General features: G+C 36.4%; 1 long non-coding RNA gene across 1 annotated transcript in view; it reads left to right on the forward strand.

The window, feature by feature from the left end:
- LOC311302807 overlaps nt 1-1,704 on the forward strand; it is a 58,830-nt gene extending 57,126 nt beyond the window's left edge. Inside the window, exon 5 of the long non-coding RNA XR_014629669.1 lies at nt 1,636-1,704. This is a non-coding gene — a long non-coding RNA (uncharacterized lncRNA). The remainder of the gene's footprint in view (nt 1-1,635) is intronic.
- Nucleotides 1,705-14,497: the final 12,793 nt, after the last annotated feature.

Consider the following 14,497-nt stretch of genomic DNA (forward strand, 5'->3'; position numbering starts at 1 on the left):
GTTGTTAATTGGAAAGCCATGGATCTTGTGGTTCATGCCTATTAATTCATATAAACTTTGAAAAGAATCTCATAAACGTATATCTCCCAGGTAACTCACGTTAACACAATTGTATTCCTCCTTATACTCCGATCTATTTATCTTTAAAACAGATTTGTTCAACGCAAAGAGTGTCCATACTTCGCAAAAAACTGAAACTCTGTGTAGAATTCTATGGCCACGGGTAATCTAACATAACAGCTGAAATGATGTTAAAAGGGAATCATAAAGTAATTGTATGAGATTTCTGAGTGATTATCTGTGCTCTAAACAGCTGTCGTCGCAGGTCATTCGTCGGTCAGATGATAATTAGCAGCTGCCTCCCTTGCAATAATCAACCGCTTCATACCAAAAGTATTTAACCTTTTATTTTTAGAAATACTTATTTTTCAAAACAAATGGCAATAGCTAAACTGACAATATTTTTTAAATGGTTCAGTTCGTTAAATATAGTCGTTTCATAAAAATAAAAAAAGTACAAAGAGTTTTATTTTAGGGTAAGTTTAATATGCTAAACTTTATTATAGCCTTGCTGCCTTTTACATATTGTATATAAAAAAGAAAAAACAAAGAAACCATATAAATGCATTTAAAACTTTTCACTGTTCTCATTCTAAGTGGAATTTCTCTTGTAATTTCAAATAAACGCCACAATTAATTAATACTAAATAGTAATAAGTAGCGTACACATCCTTAAAAGGAGTTTTTGACCTGCCTTTTTTACTTTGGTCGAGAATAAATAACTACGGAGTTTCATTCATTTTCTTTTTTTTTTCATCAGATTTGAATTTTTGTAACTTCAAGCAATAATTGGATGAGCCTATTACACATGAGTATGGTGAAATATACACTGTAAAATTCATATGATCAATAAGTTGTGACAACAAATGTTTTTACATTGCTTAAACTCATCAAAATAAGTCAAGCAATTTTAAGCTTTTTTTTTTAATAAGTTATACAAGATTCAACTAATTTTTTTTTTTTACAGTGTATACATATATGTATGGAATAAATGATTGATGTTAATTTTTAGTTTTTTTCCAATTAACCTAATATGTGATTCATGTGGTATTGAAACGTCACTGGATAAATTCAAGCCAAAATATTATGAAATGTGTCCTTATAAGATACCCTTTGAACTTTTAAAGCCTTGCTTTGTTAATCTTGACTGTTTGCATGTCTAAAATATGAGAATTTTTGACTATTTCACATGTGCATTCCATTATGTTTTATGTGACATTTCAAAAAGTTTCTCCAAACTCATAGAGCATTAGACAGAGAACACCAGAGATATTAGCTTCAGAGGTTATAACACTCTCACATCTGTTCAGAAGTGGCAGCCCCGGGTTCCCTTGTAACAGATGTGGCCTTTACTTTCAGACTTGAATGGTCTTTCCTTCCAGTAAGTAGCTTAGTCATTAAAAAGTTTTACTGAGTCAAATGATTTCAGCGTTAAAATATAATACGGAAAATATAAAAACGTAGAAAATGCAGAAATGCACATTTGCATCACATTTACGTTTTGGGAGACAAAAATATATACACTGAATGTACGGTAAGTCACTTCGGATAAAAGTGTCTGTCTGTGTTCTCTAGGTCTGGGAATCGGAAGCACTTTGGCGTTGCTCGTTAAATCAGATTAAAATCAGTTTCTGGCAAAACGAGGTGAGTTTATGATCATTTTACTTGTTTTTTAACATGCATAAAATGTATTTTATTCAAATAAAACGATAGTGAATAAAAAATAACAAGATGATTATGTATCTAATAGTTATGATATTGTTTGCATTTAAACATTTGAACTACTGTACAGGACAGGAGGAGGAATTTCTGCTTATATGACCAATAAAGAGTTTTACTAGGGCTCTGCAGTGATTAAAAAACCATCTCAAATAATCAGCAATGTATAACGGTGCACTCACAACCCCAGAGATCTGGTCCCAGCTGGAAGAATAAATGGAATTCTACGGGCAGCAATGCACTGAATGACGGAGTGCAATATATCCTTTCCCTCTGTACATTTGCATGGTACACTTATCCATCTTCATGTCAGCTGTGGGGTTACCCAGGGTTCACGCGCTAGCTTGTTTCTCTCCTCTCCGCTCAATAAATAAATCTCTGCTGCTCTCTGTTTACGGGCTGAATATAAATTTGTTTGCAGTCGATCGCGGGCCTGTGTGAAGGCATTAGAAATTGTATTTCTGTAATGGGTTTCAGCATGAGGAGGTGGGGATGGGGGGGAGGGGGTATGAGGCAGGAGTTGCAGAAGTGTTTGACTGCAGGGTAGAAAAAAAAAAAAAACAGGTGTGTGTGTGTGTACTGCTCCACCTCAATAAGATTATACACACTTTTTTATAGTCCAGATAAGATAAATTGGCTCAAGGCTGAATTTACAATGGATTTAAACTGAATTTTAATGTTATTTACTCTCATTTTATAGAGATCAAATATTAAGGGTTTATTCGTTTCTCCTCGTACCATATGTTTGGTTAGTATAAATCGTGAGGGAAAGCGGTGTTCAACATGCCTCCATGTGTTTGCTACAGACATTTGACCTCAGTTGAACAGCTCTGGGTAAACAAGTCATCACAAACGTCCCCCCCATCCCCGCCCCCCCCCCCCCAGTTCGAAACAGCTTGCTTCCCATCAGCACGCGTGTTTTGCCAGGACAGATGACAGGAAATCAGTCTCGGTTCATGTTCGTAATAAGGTGAGGGAACATTCATTTTCCTTATTGACTGGAAAGAGACCAAATAATACCAGCTTGCCACATCCAAGCTGTTTCCGGTCGTATCCTGTCTGCTACTGTTATAATGTGTGCATATTCAAAGCGAATGACATGCACACCGGCCAAGCCTCCCTCTGTGAAGGAATTGCACGCATGTTCACCTCTCCGTGACTTTATAACTGGAGGCTGGTGAAAACTCCAGTGTGGTACATGTTAGGTTTTATGATGATTTGAATGCATCACTCTTCTCAGAGGGGATGCTCGCTCTGATAACCTGATCTCTCTTTCTCACCAAGCTGTGGGATCTTGGCTATGGGAGATCATATCATTGGCTGATTTTGACCTCTGACTCCTGTGACAGAGCCCTGGCATGATGACTTGTGGCCGGGGTTTAACCCTAGAGGACTGTCGGCCTAATTATTTCTCATCTCTGAGCCCTGAAAATGCCAGGAGTGAGACGTTGCTGACAGGTGACTGTCACCACTGGCGGGAAGGTCATTGCTGTTAATGCAGAACGGGCCTGTCTCAGATGATTGGTTAAGGGCTGGTAATCTATGCACTTGCGTACACCTCTTACTTTATCACAGGGGAACACACCAGAGAGGAGGCCAAATGAAAAGCACTCTGGCCTAGAAAGCATAGGCTTGTGCGACATTCAGAATTGAATTAGGAATGTATTTAAATGAGATAGCAAAAAATATGCTAATTAGAATTCGAAGTTGAAAGTAAGGACATAGAATTAAAGTGAATGAAGATATTAACATGATTCTAATTTTATCTAAAAAAGCAAAGTTTGTCAAGACAAATCTGAATATTGAAAGTCCATTTTGAGGTTTGAAGGTTTATATGCCGGCGATTTTATTTCGCCCTGTACATTTACCCTGAAACCTGTACATTTATCTCTGCTGTTTCCTTTACAAATTTGCGGGAACCAATCACAAACTGGCTTATCCACCTGGCGCGCTATTGCCGGGTTTAATCCAATCCAGTTCCAGAGCCATTACGGCTCTGTCCAATTCCTTTTAACCTCTCGACGATGCTCAATGGCTTCTTTAGTTTAGCAAACAAATTGCTTGAGTGGGTGTAAATACCACTAACTTTCATGTTTTTTTTTTGCATAACCTGCAAAAATCGCTCGATTCCATTGCTGCTTCTGCAAACCGCTGATCAACACGTTTGGTTACACATTTCCTGCCTGGAGTTTTCGCGTCGCTCTGCAAAGTACGTCACCCGGATCGTTGGTCTGATTGGTTAAAGGACTATCCAATTGCGTACAGAATCATTTGAATTATGCCCGTTGATCACGCCTCTTGTGCAGTAGAAAATACAGAGCAGACTCCCCAGACCAATGTTCAATCTTAAAAGATTGAGCTTGGTCTGGTGATAGCCAGACTAGGCCTTAGACAGACAGACAGACAGACAGACAGATAGATAGACAGACATAGATTGATTGATTGATTGATTGATTGATTGATTGATTGATTGATTGACCGATTGATTGATTGATCCATACATAGATTGATGGATTGATACAGATTGATACAGATTGATTGATACAGATTGATGGATTGATGGATTGATTGATTGATTGATTGGTAAATACATTGAAAGATTGATACATGATTAATTGATACATGACTGGATGGATGGATAATTGATTGATTAGATGGATGGATAGGTAGATACTGATTGATGCGTAGATTCATTGATTGATACATGGATGGATGGATGGATGGATGATAGGTAGATGATATTGTTTGATTGATGCATAGATTCATTGATTGATACATTGATGGATGGATGGATGGATGGATGGATGGATGATAGGTAGATGATATTGTTTGATTGATTGATGCATTGATGCATGGATTGATACATGGATGGATGGACGATGGATAGATAGATAGATGGATAGATAGATAAAGATAGATAGATAGATAGATAGATAGATAGATAGATAGATAGATAGATAGATAGATAGATAGATAGATAGATAGATAGATAGCAACTTCAAAAAAAGGTCATGGGTTCGATTCCCAGGGTAAGCATGAACTGAAAAACGTGAATGCAGTGTCATATGGATTACAGCATCTGCCAAATGCAAAAAAAAGAAGTATAATTATATAGACAGACAGACAAAAAGAAAGGCTGACAGGGAAATACAAACAGAGTAAGAAAGAGCAATACAGAAAAAAATGATTGATAGAGGGAGACCGACAGGGAAGATGAAGCCATTGATAACATCAACAGCAGTAATTGATTGAGCACATTGCTGACAGGGTGATTGTTTAAACTTGCAGTGGTGCATTTTACTCAAACGGCAGCAAGATGACTCTGATAACAAAGCACGCAAAGCACTTTTAGAGAGTTTTTAGACTTGGTCACTTCATGTGTTTTTACTAATAGCTATCTAATCATGAAAACACCAATTGCTCTCCAAGATGCATTTGAGACAGATGCGAGAGGTGGAGGCGGTCAGAGACGTGTACAAGATGCAGTCAACTGTAAATGCTTCTGTTTGTTAATTAATCCCAAAGTCCCGAATGGTTTAGGTTCAGTCCATACAGTCCGCAAGTGAGCGAGCAATCATGGATGAGACGCATGGATTGAGCAACTGCAAAACTCAAACATCATTTGCCATATGGGAATGTTTTGGTTTTTTTGCACACAATTTGCTTAACCACTGAAATGAACTGTTATATTTGCATATAGTGTAATTTTATATATGTATGTGTGTATATGTATATGTATATATGTATGTGCGTGTGTGTGTGTGTGTGTGTGTGTGTGTATGTGTATATATATATATATATATATATATATATATATATATATATATATATATTGATTGATTGATTGATACATGGATGGATGGATGGATGGATGGATTTGATTGATGAGTAGATAGATTTATTTGATCAAAATACAGTAAAAACAGTAATATTGTGACATTTTATTACAATTTAAAATATATTTTAAAATATAATATATTCCTGTGATGCAAAGCTGTATTTTCAGCACCATTACTCCAGTCTTCAGTGTCACATGATCCACAGAGATCAGTCTAATATGCTGATTTGTTGAAAAAATTCTTACCATCATCAAAGTTATGCTGGTTAATATTTTTGTGGCAACCGTGATCCATTTTTTCAGTATTCTTTAATGAATTGAAAATTCAAAAGAACAGCTTTTATTTGAAATGGAAATGTTTCATAATAAATGCATAAATGATTTTAATGACCCCAAAACTTTTGAACGTTAATTTTCCTTTTTCCTTATTTTTTTTTATTTTAAGTTTTATAAAGAAAAGCTTCAGGTTTTGCCTGAAGATATGTGTTTTAGGGGTACAACAGCTTGTCAATGGGGCAGTACCCTTTAAAGGACATCTTTTTCTTCTTTTTTTACCTCTAAAAGGTACCATGCCTTAATGGCCGTTTACACAACACTGACAATGTTGTGCACACTTTTAAACTAAAACGGAAAAAATGTTATGCTATTTGGCCATTCATTTACATGACAATGGTGTTTTGGGGACCTCAAACTTTTGAAAACTATACAGTTATCGTCTGCATGTGTAAACTACAAAAACATGAATATGTGAAAACGGTGACGTTATGCACATGCATGTTACATGTTCAGTCTATAGGCGTAATGTTTGTGAATGTTTGTTATGAAGTGACATCGCCAACTACCGGCCTGGCATGAATAATACAGCGTTTTGAATGGTTTTTGTGGATCCGTTTGAACAGGATCGTTTTGACAACGTTGTCGTCTGTACGTGAAAAAAGAAAAAAACGTTTCTGTTTTTAGTACGTCATTATCATGTAAACGTACTCTTAGAGTAACAATACATATCTTGAGGTACTACTATGAACCTTTAAATAAGATACAAAGATGTCCTTTTAAGGGTACTGTCCCAGTGAAAAACTGTACAATTTGTGTAAATTTTTTCTAAGAGTGTATCGGAATCATTGTAAGAAGCTGAACTCATACCTTTCACTTTTTCTCTTCAGGCGTTTAAAAAAAAATGCATTGATCGTGAATATCTGTCATTGTATTATTCCAAGTATTTCATGTTGAATTGAAGCTTGTATTACATTCTTTCAATGACAGTTTCAGTGTTCTCTAATGAACTACTCATTTTATTATCTTCAAGTAGACAACAATATGGAGTGTCGCCACTTCTAACTAAACTGTTGTTTTTTGGCACAAAAACAGAGTACATAGTGACCAGGTGTGTGCTAATGGGATGCACTGCTGATTCTTACAATCACACAGAGATCCCAGCAGGCATGTGCAGAAACCGCTCTGTCGCATCTATCCCGTGTACTTCGCTTAGTGTAGTGTATGGCTGTAAGAATACGAATGCTTCCGGTCTTCACTTCCTTCTTGAGCCCAGCAGGCAGCAGCCCAAACAAAGTGACAATCAGCCATCTGTCATACGAGCGTAGACTGCTGCACTGTCTCCAGTGCCTCCAGAGCTCCTTACTGGGAGACATTAGCAGGGTTAAACAGTCGGTAGGAAGGAAAACTCGTCACTGCACAGCCATATGCCTCTTCTCCTCAATTGCACAGTGAAAGAAAGCTTGTCGGAAATCCTTGAAGATGTTTTGTTTTTGGTGTCAAGACCCGAGAACCGCTTTTCTGAAAATCATCAGGTGTCGATTCCTTTGGAAACCTGCAATTTGATTAATCCTAAACATCAGAGCGTATGTTATGGTAATTGTTTAGTAGGAACCCTCATCAAGTTTGTGAGGCTTCTCATCTGTGTGACAGTCATCAGCCTCTTTTTTTTTTTCTCCATTTAATGTCACCAATCACCTTTAGCTAGAGCGTATTTAAAAAGCCATTGATCTTTATAATGCAGTGCTTTAATATGACAGTAACAGTTGTACGTGATGCAGGAAGTCAAATTGTGGAGATTGATGAGGGCTGGCAGGTGAATTATAATCCATCTACCTGAGTGATGCCTGCGCTGTGTTCCATACCAGCAGGCCAACAAATAAATAAAACCCACAAAGGTGACACTAGGAATTGATACTTAACAATCCCTCTGAGCAACAAGCACTAGGAGCAGCTTTGACTGAGAGGAAAACTCCCCTGGAGAGACAGAGAGCGAGAGAGAAATGGCAAAGCTGGGAAGGTTAATGGAAAAGAATGAACTGGATTTGCCAAAGGTCACACATACAGAGTCAGCACCTTGTTTATGATTAGAAGAGGTCTGAACTCAGCTTGTGTTTGAGCCGCTTAATAAAACGCTTTAAATGACTATTGATTCATGCTTCGGAAGAGGACTATGAATCTCTATGTAGTGATTACCTATGTAAGCATAAGGTCTAGCGTTTTTAAATCCTTAATGAGAGTCATACGGTAAAAGTGTGGTCACAGAGGTTGATCTTCTCCTTTTTAATTGGTAAGAAAGAGGGCCTATATTTCATTATAATAAATAATGTTGTATCTTCTAATTTCTAAAATTGTAGTCGGCCAAGAGATGTTTGAAGACAAATTGAGAATTTTAATGGCCAGTGGACCATCTCTTATGCAAATTGACTGTAGAATTAATTGATTCGATCCAATTTCCAGATCCTTAACTAGATTGTGGGATTACTAACTAAATCTGGAATGTGATGTATGTGTGGTGTCCTGTGGGCCACGTTGTGCAGGGCCTTTCTGATGATTTTTCAAAAATTCCCAGGGATGAACTTATTTGGAGCGTATGCCGTAATCTCATTCGGGATGTGAATATGATGAACAACTGATGGGAGTCTGTTAGTGCACTCAGTCTAGGTTAGTTCTGTGGATCAATGCGTGACCCTATTGGGGGGGGGAAATGGGAATTTGGAAGAACTGACCTTTAGATGAAAAGAAATGGACTGAGATACTAATGAAAAGAAAGCAATATCCAGTTAGACTGGTAAAATTGCAAGGTGTATGAGTGTAATTAGTTGATGTCAATAATGAGGTTGCATAGTTGTAATGATGATTTCCTCGTGGGGATATTGATGCTGAGAGCTTGCTCAGAAACTGTGGCATGGTGTGCTTTTGTTTAGATTTGTGCACCTCAGTATTCACCTCACTAACCTTCTAATGTTTTTTGTTGTATTTCTTAATTAAACTCACATTTTTGGTTGATACACCATTATACATTAAAACAGAAACTTGTTTTCATTATAAATGTACAGTAGTAATGTGAACTATTTACACTAAGGAAATTAAAGTTGTAGTATTATTGATGGATGATATATTGGTGCCATATCAATTGGTTACGAGCAAATTTTTCAGAATTTGTTCATATTGGATATGTATTAGCTGATATTGAATACTTTTAATGTGCATGCTTGTTTTTATGCATGCCACATTGGCCACCCATTTTTAATAGCACTAACAATTAATAATCTTAGGTTTTTTTACCACAATTTCTTGCCCAAATACTTTTTTAGCCATTTATTAGTTGTCTTCACAATAATTATTGGTATCGAGCATGCACTTAATGCAGTAAGCAGTATCACTGTAAGAAACAGGTGACATGATCTCATAGCTTTATTTTTCTCTCTCTCTGTGTTGAATAGCAATGCATCAGCAATGGATATCTGTCATTGTTCGCCCATATATATCATGTTGAAGAGGAACTTGAATTATATCAAAGACAGCTTTGGATCAATTCAGTCATGTGGAGAGTTTGCGATGTGCAGCCTGTGTGGTTTTAAATGCTTAAAAATAGGTCTTTTTATTGTGTGAGTGGCCAGAGCAAGCTCTCTCATCCTCTGTGATCTTTGCCAGGGGTCGTGTAATGCTCCTTAATGTGCTCGTAAATCATGGCTGCTCAGCCCATACACACAAGAATGTAAAGAATCCAACGCAGCCTCCATCTATCTCTCTCTTCTTCTGTCTTCAAGTCAGTCCAGTAAATCTTTTTTTTTCCTCTGAACACTCAAAGAGGAATTTCTCTGCAGCTGATTTTCTGCAAATTAATTACATACTGAGCTCAATGATGGAATGATTTAGGAATGTAGTGGACCCGTTGTGCTGTTCTCTTTACCATGAAATAAAGCTCATACAGTGCAACATTTAAATTAGATCTTGATCCTTCTTAGTTTACAGGCAGATTTGTCTTCTGCAGCTACACTGCAGGATGTCTATTTTAAAAATTGGGGCTGATCAATGGTCAGTCTGTCATGTCCCTTTTAACTTCAATTACTGAATTTCTCTCTTGTTATTTTCATTAATATTATATTAAAGTGTTAGTTCACCCAAAAATTCTGTCATAATTACTAAACCCTCATGTCGTTCCAAACCCATAAGACTTTCGTTCATCTTCGAAACACAAATCAAGATCTTTTTGAGGAAATCTGAGAGCTTTCTGTCCTTTCATTGACTGCTAGGCAACTACCACTTTCAAGAAAGATAGTAAAGTCATAATTTAAGTAATCCATGTGACTCCAGTGGTTTAACCTCAATTTTATGAAGTGATGTGAGTGCTTCTGAGTGTGAGTTTGCTCAAAAAAACATAATTTACCACTTTTATACCACTCCAACGCGTGTTCACGAGAGCACCACGACGCATGCGTGTTGTGATGACTCCGGAGCAGACTCGAGCGTCAATACAACACACATTCGTGCGTTCACGACAGCATCACGAGTCATGAAGCATGCACGTTGTGTTGACACAAGAGCCGTTTTGTGTAAACGCGTGTTGGAGATTAATATTTTCTAAATAAAGAGGTAAAAAAAACAAAAAAAAATTGCCCAAAGCACTGGCATCACTTCATAAAATTGAGGTTTAAGCCTTGTATATACTTTCGCCTGGCTCCGCAGCGCGAGTCTCCGCAGACTGCGCCCGCACCTCCCTAAACGGTTAATACTTGACGCACTCGCCGTTGTACTACTACTCTGTGAAACGACAGGGGACGACTCAAGTAATTGTCCTCTTAACCATCAGGAATCAACGGTGAGAAGAAGAGAGGTCCACACGTGACCATGTTTATTTTAGTAGGCTACATCATAGATATCATATAAAGGCTAGATGTCTCGTGCGCACTGCTGGCCAATGGAGGTCGACGTCCGCACGTGGCGGCCATCTTGCGACAGTGTACTCGCTCACTACTTCAATGGTGCATGTACTTTTAAATAACCATAACTTGCTCATTTTTCTACCGATTTTCAAACGGTTTGGTTTGTTATAAACGTCAGAGATGTAGTTATGACACTGCATACATACACTGCATACATATGAAAAATTATAACATACATTTTCAAGCATTCGGAATTATAGCCACGTTAATAACGTTTGTAAGAAACCAAACCGTTTGTAAATCCGTCAAGATTTCAGCGAGATAAGAGGATTTGTGTGCGTGCTGATCATTCACCTTAATGCACAGAGCACTGTCACAAGATGGCCGAACGATGATGCCGGAAGTGACTGCGCCATAAGGCATCTAGCGTTTATATATGATATCTATGGGCTACATCACCACCAATACCACACTACAAAAAGAATCGTGTAAAATCCAATAAACCCTGAGATTATTACTTGTGACATTAGAACAAAATATGTGGATATAAAAACGTATGAAACGTATAAAAATGAATGTAGGCTATACAACTAAATTAACGATCTCTTAAATATTTTCCAATTTCACTAAACATTTCATTAAGTTTCGTGGACATTTTATAAAACATGGACCACGACAGCCCACACCGCAATGACGTCATTTTTGCCGCGCGCACCTTCGCGCTAGATCTTAAACCGCTGGAGTCACATAGATTACTTTAATGATGTCTTTATTACCTTTCGGGGCCTTGAAAGTGGTAGTTGCGTATAAGCTGTCAATGGAGAAACAGAAAGTTTTTAGCTTTCATTCAAAAGATCTTTATTTGTATTCTGAATTGGGCTGCATGATATATCGAAATTATAGGAAAAACGCAAATGTAGGCTACATATCGCAATATGCATATCGCAATGACTTGCGATAACTGAATGATTTTAATACTTAAAAAGATTATGAAAAGTCTAAGGCTTAGGTCAAAGCAGACAGCGAGAGACTGGACACGTGACTGTTACATAAGTGTGTGACATGATTAATGTTATTAGGCGCAATAAGCAAAGTAGCCTACTTATGTGCACAGGATGCTTCTTTATCTTAAAAAATAAAGAATGTGAAACGCATGTTGGTTTTATCATTTTCATTTTTTAAAATATGTAAATAGGCTATATTTTAATACTTAAAAGCAGCATCGTGCTGCATAGCGAATATATCCAATGCTATCTCACTACCAATTCGTAGGCTACGTATTTTACGAGGAGGCTAATTCGTACGAATTCGTACGATTTGTCTAAACCCCAGTGATGGGTAGTTTTAGGGGCGGTGTAAGGGGTAGGTCATTCGTACGAATTCTTACGAATTAGCCACCTCGTAAAATACATACGAATTGTCGTTGGATCATTAAGTTGGCTTGGAAAAGTCAACATACTGATATTGTATTTAATTTAAGTTTATTATTATTATTCTTAGCCAAAATTTCTCCACGCTACTCCTCCTAAACTGTTCAAGCTACAACCACTAAACTCAGACTAAACCTTCAAACTGTTCTGACTCGAGTTGCTTGCTCTTTTCAGACTGATCAGACTAACGGTTTTCCTAAAATTGCTGATCAAAAATAAAATCCCATAGACTTTCATTGCGGAATGTTCAAATTGAGCCAAGACTATTTCAACTTCAACTGCAACATTTTGACAGTTGGAGAGGCTCATTAGACTCCATCAGCTGCCATTCTATGTACTATTTCAAATTTATTGAGACTCATTTAAGCATTCTTTCTTTCTTTCTCTCTTTCTCGCTCTCTTTTTTTCTTTCTTTCTTTCTTTCTTTCTTTCTTTCTTTCTTTCTTTCTTTCTTTCTTTCTTTCTTTCTCTCTTTTCTCTCTTTTCTTTCTTTCTTTCTTTCTTTCTTTCTTTCTTTCTTTCTTTCTTTCTAACCTATCTATCTATCTATCTTATATTTCTTTCTTTCTTTCTTTCTTTCTTTCTTTCTCTCTTTTCTCTCTTTTCTTTCTTTCTTTCTTTCTTTCTTTCTTTCTAACCTATCTATCTATCTATCTTATATTTCTTTCTTTCTTTCTTTCTTTCTTTCTTTCTTTCTTTCTTTCTTTCTTCTAATAAATTCAATAAAATAAATTCAAATTTTGACAGTTGAGAGGCTCATTAGACTCCATCAGCTGCCATTCTATGTACTATTTCTAATTCATTGAGACTCATTTAAGCTTTCTTTCTTGCTTGCTTTCTTCCTTTCTTGCTTTCTTCCTAACTAATCTATCATCTATCTATCTATCTATCTATCTATCTATCTATCTATCTATCTATCTATCTATCTATCTATCTATCTATCTATCTATCTATCTATCTTATATTTCTTTCTTTCTCTTTCTTTCTAACTCTAAACTAAATTAAAATTTTGACAGTTGGAGAGGCTCATTAGACTCCATCAGCTGCCATTCTATGTACTATTTCTTATTCATTGAGACTCATTTAAGCTTTCTTTCTTTCTTTCTTTCTTTCTTTCTTTCTTTCTTGCTTTCTTGCTTTCTTCCTAACTTTATCTATCTATCTATCTATCTATCTATCTATCTATCTATCTATCTTATATTTCTTTCTTTCTCTCTTTCTTTCTAACTCTAAACTAAATTCAAATTTTGACAGTTGGAGAGGCTCATCAGACTTCATTAGCTGCCAATCTATGTACTATTTCTAATCCATCGAGACTCATTTTCCATTCTAATATTTCTAATCTATCTATCTCATAACAACCACCCAGAACACAATGGCAACCACCTAGCAACCACCCAGAACAATTATTTGATAATTTGATCGTTTTTCATGTGACGGCAACAAAATATGTTTAATTGTTATAAAAGGATTGAGAAAGACAAAATCAAGTAATAATGTAATACTTCAAACTACTTTAAACTTCTCGTCCAAACTTTTCCAAGCCAACTTAAAGTTTGTCTCGACGAACTTTCGCATCTAGTTTAACTAATTATCGCAAATGTTTTTTTTTTTTTTTTTTATATTGTGCAGCCCTAGTTCCGAATATGAACAAAAGACTTACGGGTTTGGAATGATATGATGGTGAGTAATTAATGACAGATGAACTATCCCTTTAATATTAATTAATCGGCTTGTAATTTCAAAGAAAATCCAAAGATCTTGATAAGGTGTTTCATGCAAGGCTGTAGGCTATCCAACATCAACCCCATCTCATGGGCATTATGAGTCTTATAGCATGCATTGTATTTATCGTGCAATTTATACGAGAAAATTTGTTTTTACGTGCAAATGATACGCACTGTAAACCCCCTTAGGATTTGTGGTGTGTGGGGTACGTGCATATTATACGTTTGGGTAGGATTAGTGGTGTAGGCCTATACGTGCGTTTTACACGCCATGAAGTGCGTATCATATGCACGTAACAACTCATTTTCGCTTATAAATTGCACGAAAAATACAATGCGTGCTATAGAGACGCATTTCGTGACACTGCAGGGATTAGTTGATTATCAGTCGATTAATTGGTTGATGTGGGTTTTATATAAAATGTTTTTATAATTTTATTTATTAAGAGCATTTGCAGAAAGGTATAGGCCTACTCCAGGAGCATATTTAAAAAAATATATATAATAATATAATATAATATAATAAATATATATATATATATATATATATATATATATATA

The sequence above is a fragment of the Rutilus rutilus genome, assembly GCF_951802725.1.
Source record: "Rutilus rutilus genome assembly, chromosome: 13".
NCBI classification, from domain to species: Eukaryota; Metazoa; Chordata; class Actinopteri; order Cypriniformes; family Leuciscidae; genus Rutilus; species Rutilus rutilus.